Source organism: Phocoena phocoena, chromosome 6 (genome assembly GCF_963924675.1).
Source record: "Phocoena phocoena chromosome 6, mPhoPho1.1, whole genome shotgun sequence".
NCBI classification, from domain to species: Eukaryota; Metazoa; Chordata; class Mammalia; order Artiodactyla; family Phocoenidae; genus Phocoena; species Phocoena phocoena.
Window position 1 is genome coordinate 95,338,631 of NC_089224.1, and position 13,406 is coordinate 95,352,036.

The 13,406-nt window shown below is 50.4% G+C and overlaps 2 non-coding genes across 2 annotated transcripts; one reads left to right on the forward strand and one right to left on the reverse strand.

The window, feature by feature from the left end:
- The first annotated feature begins 990 nt into the window (after positions 1-990).
- LOC136125246 (U6 spliceosomal RNA) lies at positions 991-1,097 on the forward strand. Its single transcript, XR_010656013.1, has one exon. It is a non-coding gene; the product is annotated as a U6 spliceosomal RNA (small nuclear RNA).
- Positions 1,098-4,628: 3,531 nt separating this feature from the next.
- On the reverse strand, positions 4,629-4,735 carry LOC136125247 (U6 spliceosomal RNA). The gene has a single exon (XR_010656014.1). It is a non-coding gene; the product is annotated as a U6 spliceosomal RNA (small nuclear RNA).
- Between the last annotated feature and the right edge of the window lie 8,671 nt (positions 4,736-13,406).

Sequence of the window (13,406 nt, forward strand, 5' to 3'; positions counted from 1 at the left end):
ACATCGACCTCCTCCCAGATGTGGTGGCAGCCCTGGGATGTAGCAGCTGGTCCCCGTGGGCCTGTTTCCTGGTCAGAGTGAGTCCATGATCACTCAGATGTGACACATGGCCTGGCCACCCCCACTGGGACCGCAGGCAGCCAGTCCTGGGCTAAAAATAGTGTTTTTATGAATGGAGCCAGGCAGGGCTGTCCTGGGACCCACAATTAGCCCTTGTGTTAAAACCTAGTCTCTGACTCTCCGGCCCTGACCCTCAGCCCTGCCTCTTCTGTGCTGCTGCTTGGGGGAGATTACTCAGGGTTAGGGGGAGTCTGTGAGGTCACAGAGGGGCCTCGGGGAGGGGAGGAGTGCAGTGGTGGGTCCTCTAACAGGTAAGGGGTCCAATTACTCTGTAACTTTGAGAGGTAGGAAGGAAAATCTCCCTTGATATGGAGGAAATGGAAGTTTTCAGCGTTCACAGCCAGGGGGGTATACAGTCAATTTTGGGCTCGGGATTTGTGTCCCAGCCCCAAGTCTCTTCCCCTCCACCTGCTGCTGCCATGGCACGGCCCACTGGGGAGGGATCCTGACTGGGGTGAGGGCTGGCCTGAGCAGTCTTTCCTCTCTCCCTGAGGGAAGGTGTGGTCATCTCGTGAGGATCAGGGTCAGTCAGGAGGGTCCAGCTCAGTGAGCAGCAGAAGCAGAGCCGAAGCTGAGCTGTAGGTGACCCGGTGGAGCGTGAGGAGGGCCGGGCCTGGAGCGGGCAGGCGGAGCAGCAGGTCCCGGCCCGCGGGAAGCCGAGGTGGGCGTCCGTGTGGCGTGACCTGGGCACGGCTGGCAGCGGGGAGTCTGTAAGAGGCAGGGTAGGAGCTCAGGGCCCCCAACGGGGATGAAGCCTGGCCATGCCACGGCCCTGCTAAAGGTCCTTCCAGGGCTCCGTACTGCTGGGTCATCTGTCCCCCACTAGACTGTGAGCTTTCTGAGGGCCCAGTGCTTTAGAATAAGGGAGCAGTGCTCGCTTCGGCAGCACATATACTAAAGTTGGAACGATACAGAGACGATTAGCGTGGCCCCTGAGCAAGGATGACATGCAAATTCGTGAAGCATTCCATATTTTTTAAAGCAATTATACTCCAATAAAGATGTTAAAAAAAAAATAGAATAAGTGAGCAGATGGGACTTTTGACCCGGGACTGCAGACAACACTGACCTTTCCTAGAGCAGGACTGGGGGCCCTGAGGGGGATGGAGAAGGACGAAGGTCCGACTTAGTCTGCTCAGGGACTTCTTCGGCCCCTTGTCAAGGAGGACACTCAGAACTCAGAAAACACTGTCCCCGCCCCTGACCCTCAGGGATAGCCATGCCCAAAGAGGGGTGGCCACAGCCCCTGGCCGGAGAAAAATCAAGGGGTGGCCGTGCTCTTTCCAAGTTCCTCAAGTTCGATTCCGCGTTGGCCCAAAGTGGGTTTGGGGTGGAGAGGTGGCTTTTAGAATTTGGGGAGTAGAGGCCTTTGGAACTTCGAGAACCTTGGAAACTTTCAAGCTGTCAGAATCTTTAGAAGTCTTAAAATCTTAGAAATTTTAGAACCGTTGGAATCTTAAAATCTGGAGCACTTTTAAGATCTTGGACTCTTGACATTCTGGAATGTAGAGGGATTGAAACTGGGGGGTTCTTCTTCTTCTTTCCATTTTTTTTCTTTTTGGCCATGCCACGCGGCTTGTGGGATCTTAGTTCCCTGACCAGGGATCAAACCTGGGCCCTCAGGAATGAAAGCACGGAGTCCTAACCACTGGACCGCCAGGGTGTTCCCAAACTGGGGCGTTCTGATCTTGGAGTGGAAAGTGCCTTTTTGGTGTAGGGATGGACACTCGCCCGCAGACCTGATCCCTCTCTTCCCACCTGTTCTCGGAGCCCAGTGTTTCAAATATCCTGGTCTTGTGCAGCCAGGCTGAGTAACCCCCAGTTGCCTAGACGCTTCTGTCACCTGTCATGTCCATTCCCAGCCTGAGCAGCTTACACATGGGCCACCACACACTACTCTGAGCCCTCCTTCCACCTTGGCCAGGGCTGCCTGGACCAAAGTGGGTGTTTGACCCAACAGCAGCCAATCTTGAAGTTGACAAGTGGCCGGAGAAGTGGTCAGTATGGAATAATAAAAAAGCTAATATTTGGTCGTAGTCACTGCTTCCTGGCCCAGAGGTCCTAAATCCCTTGAAATTTGTTGTCTTTTGTATGCTAATGAGATGACCCATGGGGAGACCCTAGATAGGTTCAGGATGGGGCTGGCTGTCCTCACCCCCACTTCAACCTCCCGGGAGGGGAGAGAGGCTGGAGATTGAATTCAATCACCAATGGCCAAGGATTAAATCTATCATGCCTATATAATGAAACTTGAGTAAAACCCTCCTAAACAACAGAGTTTGGAGAGCTTCTTGGTTGGTGAATAAATGGACTTGCTGGGAGGGTGGTGTGCCCTAAGAGGGCTGGATGCTCTGTGAAATCCCACTCCCCTCCCCGTCCCCACCATATTTCATCCTCTTCCAGTTGGCTGCTTCTGAGTTGTATCCTTTATAATAAACTGATAATAGTAAAGCATGTTCCCGAGTTTTGTGAGTTGTTCTAGCAAATTATGGAACCTGAGAAGGGGGTTGTGAGAACCCCAGAATTCATAGCCTCAATCCCAGGTTGTCCCTGGGACTTGTGACCGGCATCTGAAGTAGAGACAGTCTTGAGGGACTGAGCCCTAAACCTGTGGGTTCTGCACTGACTCGGCGAGTTAGTATGAAATTGAATCGCTGGACACCTAGTTGGTGTCAAAGAATCAGAGCCCGTGTGTGAGAGTCCATTTATTCCAGGGCCTGTCCTAGTGGGGACTTCCAAACCAATCAAGTCCTCTTGTAGGGGGACATTGAGTATAAGCTGAGAAGTTGGGAGTGACAGCCATAGCCGAGATACACGAAGGAAAGAGGAACTCTGGAGCTGCAGAGGGTGTGCGCTCATGGGAGCCATAGGCAGGAGAAACCATGAGGAGGCAGAGGCCACAAAGAAACAGAAACACTGAGACGGAGAGGATGCAGTAGGCGACAGTGGTCGGTGGAGGAAGAGGCAGAGAGGGGCTGAGAAGCCTCCACGGGCAGGCACCCCCGCAAGCTACTGCAGGAGATGAAGGACCCGGACCCAAACAACCCTCCAGTTCTCCGAAGAGCTTTCCAGACTCCAGAGCCCTGGCTGAGCTGCTGTGGAGTTGCTGTTTCCCTCATTTCCTGGTGTACCCTGATTGCTGGAAGTGATCTGGCAGGGTCTCTGCTCTTTACATGCATCTCACGTTCCAGGCACGTGGGCCTCAACCTGGCTCCAGAATCTCTGGCCCCATCTTGTAGAGAGGAAACTTGGACGTGGGAGAAAGCTGTGGGAAAGCATGGAAAATCCTCAGCCCGAGCAGATGGGGCAGCTACCAAGAACAGGGGAGCTGGGTGGTCACAAAGGGAGGTGGTGGGTACAGCTCGGATGCAGAAGCCAAGAAGCCCAGATCTGACTCTGAGTCACCAGAGGACCCTGAACAAATCCCCCACCCCCGCTGGGCCTCAGTTTCCCCATCTGAAAAGGTAGGTGATTTCTATGCCCCATTCCAGCATGAATGTTTGGTGAATTGGTGACATGAGAGGCAACAATCATCTTAAAAAAAAAAAAATCTGGAACCTTAAAAACCCAATTAGGCAATAAATATTGTCATCATTTGCTTAAGAAACACAATATCAAAAATTAAAAAAAAAAAAATTTAAGATGATAAATACAATTTTGTTTTTAAAATCTTAAATGAAAAGCTGGACAAGACCAGGATATTTGAAACACTGGGCTCCGAGGACTGGTGGGAAGAGAGGGATCAGGTCTGCGGGCGAGTGTCCATCCCTACACCAAAAAGGCACTTTCCACTCCAAGATCAGAACGCCCCAGTTTGGGAACACCCTGGCGGTCCAGTGGTTAGGACTCCGTGCTTTCATTCCTGAGGGCCCAGGTTTGATCCCTGGTCAGGGAACTAAGATCCCACAAGCCGCGCGGCATGGCCAAAAAGAAAAAAAATGGAAAGAAGAAGAAGAACCCCCCAGTTTCAATCCCTCTACATTCCAGAATGTCAAGAGTCCAAGATCTTAAAAGTGCTCCAGATTTTAAGATTCCAACGGTTCTAAAATTTCTAAGATTTTAAGACTTCTAAAGATTCCGAAAGCTTGAAAGTTTCCAAGGTTCTCGAAGTTCCAAAGGCCTCTACTCCCCAAATTCTAAAAGCCACCTCTCCACCCCAAACCCACTTTGGGCCAACACGGAATCGAACTTGAGGAACTTGGAAAGAGCACGGCCACCCCTTGATTTTTCTCCGGCCAGGGGCTGTGGCCACCCCTCTTTGGGCATGGCTATCCCTGAGGGTCAGGGGCGGGGACAGTGTTTTCTGAGTTCTGAGTGTCCTCCTTGACAAGGGGCCGAAGAAGTCCCTGAGCAGACTAAGTCGGACCTTCGTCCTTCTCCATCCCCCTCAGGGCCCCCAGTCCTGCTCTAGGAAAGGTCAGTGTTGTCTGCAGTCCCGGGTCAAAAGTCCCATCTGCTCACTTATTCTATTTTTTTTTTAACATCTTTATTGGAGTATAATTGCTTTAAAAAATATGGAATGCTTCACGAATTTGCATGTCATCCTTGCTCAGGGGCCACGCTAATCGTCTCTGTATCGTTCCAACTTTAGTATATGTGCTGCCGAAGCGAGCACTGCTCCCTTATTCTAAAGCACTGGGCCCTCAGAAAGCTCACAGTCTAGTGGGGGACAGATGACCCAGCAGTACGGAGCCCTGGAAGGACCTTTAGCAGGGCCGTGGCATGGCCAGGCTTCATCCCCGTTGGGGGCCCTGAGCTCCTACCCTGCCTCTTACAGACTCCCCGCTGCCAGCCGTGCCCAGGTCACGCCACACGGACGCCCACCTCGGCTTCCCGCGGGCCGGGACCTGCTGCTCCGCCTGCCCGCTCCAGGCCCGGCCCTCCTCACGCTCCACCGGGTCGCCTACAGCTCAGCTTCGGCTCTGCTTCTGCTGCTCACTGAGCTGGACCCTCCTGACTGACCCTGATCCTCACGAGATGACCACACCTTCCCTCAGGGAGAGAGGAAAGACTGCTCAGGCCAGCCCTCACCCCAGTCAGGATCCCTCCCCAGTGGGCCGTGCCATGGCAGCAGCAGGTGGAGGGGAAGAGACTTGGGGCTGGGACACCAATCCGGAGCCCAAACAGTTGTCTGCGTATTTAGCCATCCCACAGCTGGCTGTCAATCAGTCCAGTCCATCCTCCTTCCACTTGGATCCCTTCCAAGTCACCCCCTCTTCCCTCTTGCCTTGTGTCTACCCAGACACTCAGGTCTACAGTGAGTCACTGAAATAAGCAAAGCCTTTTCCCATCTCAAGGGATTCACACGTGCTGTTCCCTCTGCCTGAATGCCCTTCCCTGCCTCCATCCTGCCCCTGGCTAACTCCCCCTCCTCGGGCCTTGCCTGACCTCCTGCTCTGAATGACACGCTCCTCTCACATGTGTCCCCTGAACTTTTCCTTAATAATACTCATCAGTCTTTGTAGTGATCAACTGCTTTGCACGATTGTTTACAAATCACTAGACTGTACGCTTCAGGAAGGCAGGCGTCGGATCTGTTTTGTTCAGCACCCACCTAGAATAGGCCTGGCTTAGTAGATAGATGTTGAATGAAAGAATGAAATTGCATCAGAGATAATTACGGTATACAAAGGCTTATATATCTGCATGAATTAGAAAAATAGAAACAACTTGAATAGTCAGTAGTAGCCAATTAAAAAATACATTATAGTAATGTACCATGGAATTTACACAGCCACTAAAATCACAGTTTAAAAGCATATTCATACCCAACATGGTTAGTCATTAGGGAAATGCAAATCAAAACCACAAAGGCTATAATTTAAAAAAAAGGAAAATAACCAGTGTTGGTGAGGATGTGGAGAAATTGGAATCCTCATACGTTGTTGATGGGAACGTAAAATGGTGTCGCCACTGTGGAAAACAGCCTGGCAGTTCTTCAAGAAGCTAAATATAGAATTACCATAACCCAGCAATCCTACTCCTACGTATATATCCAAGAGAAATGAAAACATTTGTCCAGACAAAACTTTGTAGTATACAGATGCTCATAGCAGCATTATTCATAATATCCCAGAAGTGGAAACAACCCAAATGTCGGTCAGCTAAGGAGGAGACAAACAAAATGTGGCATATCCTTACGATAAAACACTATTCAGCTATAGAAAGGGAGTACTGTTATATGCTATAACATGGATGAAACTTGAAAACATTATGCTAAGCGAAAGAAGCCAGACATAATTCTATTCATATGATTCCATTTATATGACTTATACAGAATGGCAAGTCCATAGATAGAAAGTGGATTAGTGGTTGTCAGGAGATAGGGGAAAGGGGAGAATTGGGACTAACCACTAGTAGGTCAGTTTCTTTCTGGGATGACGGAAATGTTCTGGAATGAGATAGTGGTGATAGCTGTACAACAGAGTGAAGATAGTAAAAACCACTGAACAGCACACCTTAAAATGGTGGATTTTATGTATGTGAATTATATCTCAAAGAATTAATTCAGAGTATATTCCATGATAGAGGAGAGTACTCATGATGTATTACAGGGGGAACACAGGGTACTTAATCTAGCTACAGAATCTACTATGGTCAGTATATACCACAATTTCTAAAAATTATTAGAGAAAGAGAGAGAGTAGTATGTACAGATACACAGCCACAAACTTAGATATGTAAGAAATAGCATGTTTGTCTCAATTTTTCAAGCGGACCAGTGGGAAATTCAGTCTCACTTGGGGGCTCCTTTCCTCTCCCCTCTGTCCACACTAGCAAGAGGGCCCCAACCCCTGCTTCCTTGGGGATGGGGGTTGGAGAAGTTGGGGGTGTCTGGGATTCAGCCTCCCTAGACATCCTCACAGCCATCCCCTCCAGGCCCTGCCTCTTTCCCAATTGGGAAGCCCTTCCCTCTCTACTCTCCCTTCCCCTCCCCTCTCCCTCCCCCTTCCTTCTCGCTGTTCTTAAAGCCACAGCCCTACCCCCACCATACCCCAAGAACACTTAGGAAGAACTCCTCAGGTGAGCTCAGACATCCTCAAAAGGTGGAAGCAGAGATTCTCTTTAGGAAGCTCTGCCACTCGGCTCTGAAAAAGCACCTTCCCCTGGTCTCTCGCCAGGGATACTGTGGTAACCAAGCTACCTCCTACAATGGAGAAGGGGGGCAGAGGCAATGCAAAGGGAAAAGCAAATTATCCTGCCATATATGTGAACAGAAAACAAGACTTTACATTTTTACAGCATTTGTCTCTGGGGGCAGAATGAGGGGTAATTTTCGTTATTCTTCTTCATGCTTGTTTGAATTTTCTACAATGAACATATATTACTTTATCGATTTAAAATAGGATTTAAAAATCCTAGCCCCCACCAACTAAAAAAACCCAAACTTTCCTCTCCACAAAGCCAGGTCCTCTTTAGTCCTTCCTCCTTCCCTGGCCAGTTACAATCAGAGTGGAAGTGATGCTAAAATGGCACTCTTCACCCCGTTTGGACAATAGCAAAGCCCTCATGGGCTGAGCAAGGTCGCTGAAATTTGCAAGAAAATGACAGAGAATGCCATGACCCTTGAATGTCAGACACTGAGAAAAGGGAAGGGGAAAGAGGATTTGTGGGAAATTTCTTTGAAGAAAGCTTTTGTGTAGGGGGTGGGCTACGAGGGGGCCCAGGGTGTGAGAGGCCTGCCACCTCCTTCACTTTAATGAAGAGAGCTTGACACATGATCCCTGAAGGTGGGGGACACTGGGGACTGGAGAAAGCTCAAGGGGCCTCTGTCAGGGGAGAGGATGACTGTCATGCCAGAGGGTGTTTCCTGAGGCCCAAATGGGCAAGGAGAACTGATAGGCAGCTTGTCCAGTACCTGCCTAAGAGAATATTCTGGAAGAGGGCGGGGTCTGGGGGAGGGCTCTGTGTGGGAGGGCAGAGGGAGAGCACGGGCCCCCTGGGAGCCTCAGACACCCCCGTGAGTCTACCCACAAGAAAGACGGCTTCAGGCTCAGAGAGCATCAAGCCAGCTCACCACTGAACCAGCGAGGTCAGAACTTTCCCCATCCTCCCTTTAGTGCTCTTCCTTCCCTACTGCTCAAAGCCTGGCTGGGTAGAAACGGCAGCCTGGACTATGGGGTACAGGGCTGGGGAGAGAAGAAGCTGACCTCTGCCCCTTTTTCTGGACCAGAACATTCTACATGGGTCTGGGCATTCTCATGATTGTCTCAGAAGGACTGTCCTTACCTCAGACTGAGCAGAAAAGTTTCCCCTCCCCTGAGTCATCCCACTGACTGCATTTTAAAGAGAGTGAGATGCAAAAATCAAGTTGTGGTTTTTTTTTTTTTTTTTTTTTTGGTTGCTCTGGGTCTTAGTTGTGGCTCATGGGCTTCTTAGTTGTAGCTCGTGGGCTCCTTAGTTGCGGCAGGCATGTGGGATCTAGTTCCCTGATCAGGGATCAAACCTGGACCCCCTGCATTGGGAGCGTGGAGTTTTAACAACTATGCCACCAGGGAAGTCCCAAGTTGTGGGTGTTTTTTTTGTTTGTTTGTTTTTAAGGGTTTGTGATTATCAGCTTTTACACTTTTGGTTGCAGTATATGTAAATTGATTTTTTTGAGGTATATATATTTTTATTAATTTTTATTGGAGTATAGTGGCTTTACAATGTTGTGTTAGTTTCTGCTGTACAGCAAAGAGAGTCAGTTATACATATACATCTATCCCCTCTTTTTTAGATTCCCTTCCCAAAGGTTACCACAGAGCATTGAGTAGAGTTCCCTGTGCTATACAGTAGGCTCTCATTCGTTACCTAATTTCAAGTTGTGTTTTTAATTACATCACAGTCTGACTTCTTCAACTTGCTAGTTCCAATAGCATTATTTTCAGCAGTCGCTTTGAGCCAGGCATGGAGCTACTAACAAAAGTAAGTGCCCGTCTAGCCTTAGAATAATCCTAGAGGCAGGCACTGCCCTCCTAATGATCCCTAAGGAGAAACTGAAGCCTGGAGCAGTTAGAGGACATGCCCTCTCTCACACAGCAGGTATGTGGCAGATCTGAGGGTCTCTGTGACACCCTGTCTGGGCTGACCAACCTCATCTGTGAAATGGAGATGCAGTGGGCTACCTTGCAGGGCCACCACAAGGATTCATTCAGAGGTGAGTGGAGGTACCACAGCAGGAGGTACAGTAAAGTCACACCCTTTTGGGGCCTACCCTCTGTCCCGTCCCCCAGGTCTGTGTCTCTAGGTGGGACCAGAGCTGTGTGTTTAGCCTGGTGGGTCCTCACATCTGGAAAGCATAGCTTTGCGGGCACATATTAGCTTTTGGATTCTGGAACGCCCCATCTGTCCCCCATCCTCCATCTCCAGGCAGTAGACAGCAGGAATCCCACAGCCAGGCTGGCGGGGAGGTGAGGACGGGGGAGTCCAGGCTGTGGGAAGGACGGCTGCCTCTCCTGAGAGCTGCCAGGGTGAGGTCTGGCTGGCTTCCCCTCTCTCAGGCCAGAGCCCCTGCTAACCTCGCTTGACGTCGATGTTTCTGGTTTACTGGGAGCCAGGCAGTACCCGTGAGTCCTCAACATGTGAGAGGCTGAGGTTTTCTCTGCTGCTGTCTGCCTGACACCCTGCTGGCCCTTCCAGAGGGGCCAAGGAATTGGGTTTGCAGAGATCTGGAGCAGGAGGAAATGAGGGACCCCGTGCCCCGCTCCTGGCCTGGGGGCAGAATGGCCTCAGCCTCCACAGTGGGGCAGCGAGGGGGCAAGGACTCCTGGGCCAGACCCTCCTTCTGGAGGCAGGAGTCCTGTGTTCTGGCCTTGCTTACTGTGTGACCTCAGGCAGGGCTGGCCGCCTCTCTCAGCCTTGTGAGCTCAGGTGTACGTAGGGGAAGAAAAGTAATGCTCCCTCTACCCTTCTGAGTTCTTAGCTGAGACCCCTGTAATAAAAGACATTAACAAGAGATAGACAGAAGTTTATGAACATGTATCCCTCGTGAACACATGGGCCATAGCCAGGAAGAGTCACTCCCTGAGATGGCCTAGAATTCAGGCTGAAGTACCATCTTAATAGGGAAAGGGGTAGGAGGATGCAGATTTCTTAGGGTGGAGGAAATGATTTTTAGGAAAGGTGAATGGGCTCCTAGAAGAATAGATGGGAAGCGTGATAGTGTAACAGGGAAGACTCCATGTTGGATCTGTTTCTTTGACTTTAACCTTTGCTTTTGTTATTAGAATCACACATAATGGCCTGCCTCAGGGAACCTTGCCCCTCTGCCTGAATGTTAAACTAAAGAGCCTTTGTTCAGCTCACAGTCTGACCCTGCCCACCTGTAAAAGGCTGCAGAAAAGAAGAAATGAACACATTCCCTCCCCAATGCTGGCCAAGCCAGGCAAAACCAATGGCCTTTTTACTTTACTTCCTCAACTCCTCCCCGTCTCTGTTCTAGAAAAGAAACTGTCATCCAGACGCCGATAAGAAGGTTTTTGGGGGACACTAGTCCGCCATCCTCTTGGTCTGCGGGGCTTTCCGAATAAAGTCTCTCTTCCTTGCCTCAACACCTTGTGTCCCAATTTAATGGCCTGTCATGTGGCGAGCAGACAGGCCAATAAATTAGGTTTGTGATGAAGCTTGTGTGGGTGTGGCATCGATGTCCAGTCTCTACTGTGTCTAGATTCAATTCCCCTGGTTGATGACACTCCAGGGGAGATCGATGACCACTGAGTTCCTTTTGGAGGATCTATCTGGAGGCAGATACAGAGAGTTCAGAGGAAGCCTTTCCTTGCATTTGCTGCTGTTTAAGTGCCTACAACTCACAATGATCGATATACCAAAGACACGTATGTTGGGGTGGCACATTCTGTTACCCTTCACCAAGAAAGAGGGAAGTAGTTCTGCGCTGTGTGTGTGTGTTTGTGTGTGTGTGTGTGTTGGAGTGTATGTTTACATGCTGTGTGCTTGTGCGTGAGTATGAGTGAGAGCTATGGGGCTTTGGAAACGTGGGGGGAGAATTTTTGGTTGTCACAATGATGGACGTGGGGTGCTATTGACATATAGTGCTGCAAAGCCAGGGATCAGGACCATCCTATGCAGTGAGGGCTGGTTGTATCTCATAGAAATTCTAGGCAAGATAACTTCCAAGGTCTGGAACTTTTGATATTTTGGAAAAATTATTATTGGAAAAAAAACGCTTGTTGCTACTTAACCTGAGGAAGAATTTCCTTGCGCTATTATGGTTATGGCGCCAAAGAATGAAGACACGTCAGAGGGCCCCTTGCCCTGGAAGAGGGTGGGTCTAGTTAACTGGAAAGCCCCTTGATGGGGGGTGACTCCGGGAAGGTTTGGGATGAAGGGCTGGAGGCGAGGCGGCCGAGTTCCCATCCCTGACACACTGGAGTTGGGTGCAGGGGGACGGGGTGTGATGGGGAGGAGAGAGGAGACCCTCATGTGTGGAGTGCTGGGCCCTTGAGGGCAGGATCCCTATGATGCAAACTGAATAGGGAAAAATTCTTGGAGGTGTGGGGTTGGGGAGAAAAGAATGCTTAAAAATGGTAAAGTCTGGGCTTCCCTGGTGGCGCAGTGGTTGAGAGTCCGCATGCTGATGCAGGGGACGCGGGTTCGTGCCCCGGTCTGGGAGGATCCCACATGCTGCGGAGTGGCTGGGCCCGTGAGCCATGGCTGCTGAGCCTGCGCGTCCGGAGCCTGTGCTCCGCAACGGGAGAGGCCACAGAAGTGGGAGGCCCGCGTACCGCAAAAAAATTTAAAAACTGGCAAAGTCAGATGTCCAGTATAAAGTTGTGTTCCACAGGGTAAACATTTTTCCACATTCCATCTTCAGTTAGATCTAGGACACACCCACAGATGGCTTGGGGGAATGAGTTTTTCCTGGCCATTGAGGAAGGGGCTGAGTGTTGCATCTCAGTAGAGGCACCAAGGAACTGAAAGGGTGCTTCTGGGGATACTGAACGATCCACACTGAATCAACTCTGAGAAGTTTGGAAGAAGAGAGACTACAAGAAGGCGAAACCCTCACGCTGAAATCTTGGAGAGGGCTTTAGACTGGAGTGAAAGATTCCTGGCAATCCAGTAATTATAGCCCTAATGCTGACTAGCATTTACTGAACGCTTACCGTCAGCAGGTTTGATGAGGCATGTATTACAGTGGTTAAATAAACAGTTCCCAGTTTGGGTTACCTGGGTCTAAATCCCGGCCTATATTATTTAATCGGTCCAAATCAATTACATAATATAACCCACATAAGGCGGAGCACCGTCCATGACATACATTTCTCAGTAGAATCAGTGGTTATCGTGACGATGGTCACTGCTCCGTTATCTCCAGGGGCGGGGAGACTGCAGCTGACATTCAGGTTTCCCTATGTCCTCTCATTTAATTCTCACATCAGTTCCATGAGGCAAATGCTTTATTCCCCATTGTACAGATGGAGAAATGTAGGCTCGGAGAGGTGAAGCCACTTTCCCTGAGGCCACATAGCTAGCAAGCACTGGAGTCCGGGTTTGAACTCAGGTCTCTCTGACCCCATAGTCCTGTTCCTTGTGCTCCTCCAGGCAGCCTCCGGGATTGTCTAGCAGTGTGGGGAGGTGCCTTGATAGATCATGAGCTCCGTGTCAACAGGCACTGGAAGAGGGTTTTCTGCTCTGGGCAGGAGCGCAGATGACTTCTGGCTCTAGGACTCAACGCTGTGACCTCAGTTTTAGGCTCTGGGAAGGGTTGTGGGAATTGCTGGTGAGCTTCCGGGCCTAGTCACAAGGTTTGAGAGCCAGGGTGTGCTAAGAAGGCCCGCAGACCCAGGAGGCCGCTGTGCTGCCCTTAACACATGTGGAGCTGGTGTGAGTGTGTGTGCACGATGGATTGACACGGTTTTGTTTTCTTCACCAAGAGTGCCGGCCCTGCTGGTGTGGTCACCCCACAAGGAGTCGTCTGCACTCTGGGTCACAGGTGGTGACACAGGATATGGGCACAAAATTCCAGGAAGAATGACAGGAGGCTTGGTGACCACTGCGTCCGTGACATTTGTTATGCAGAAAGTCTAACCCTTCTGTTCTCCTGGGCTGGGAACACCGCCTCAGGAGACAGTGGGCATGAGAGCCCCACGGGTGGGTCCAGAGGCCTGGGAGCAGAAGATGGTGAGTCAGGGCCAGCTGTGCCACCAACCCAGTGGGGGAACCTTCGCTTCCCCCATCCAGACAAGAAGGGGCCTGGGTCAGTCTCCTGGGCAGTGGGGAGGGTCCTGGATGTCTGACTTGACATCCTTGGAATTCCCCAAGCTGGGAAGGCCCAGGAGTATTCC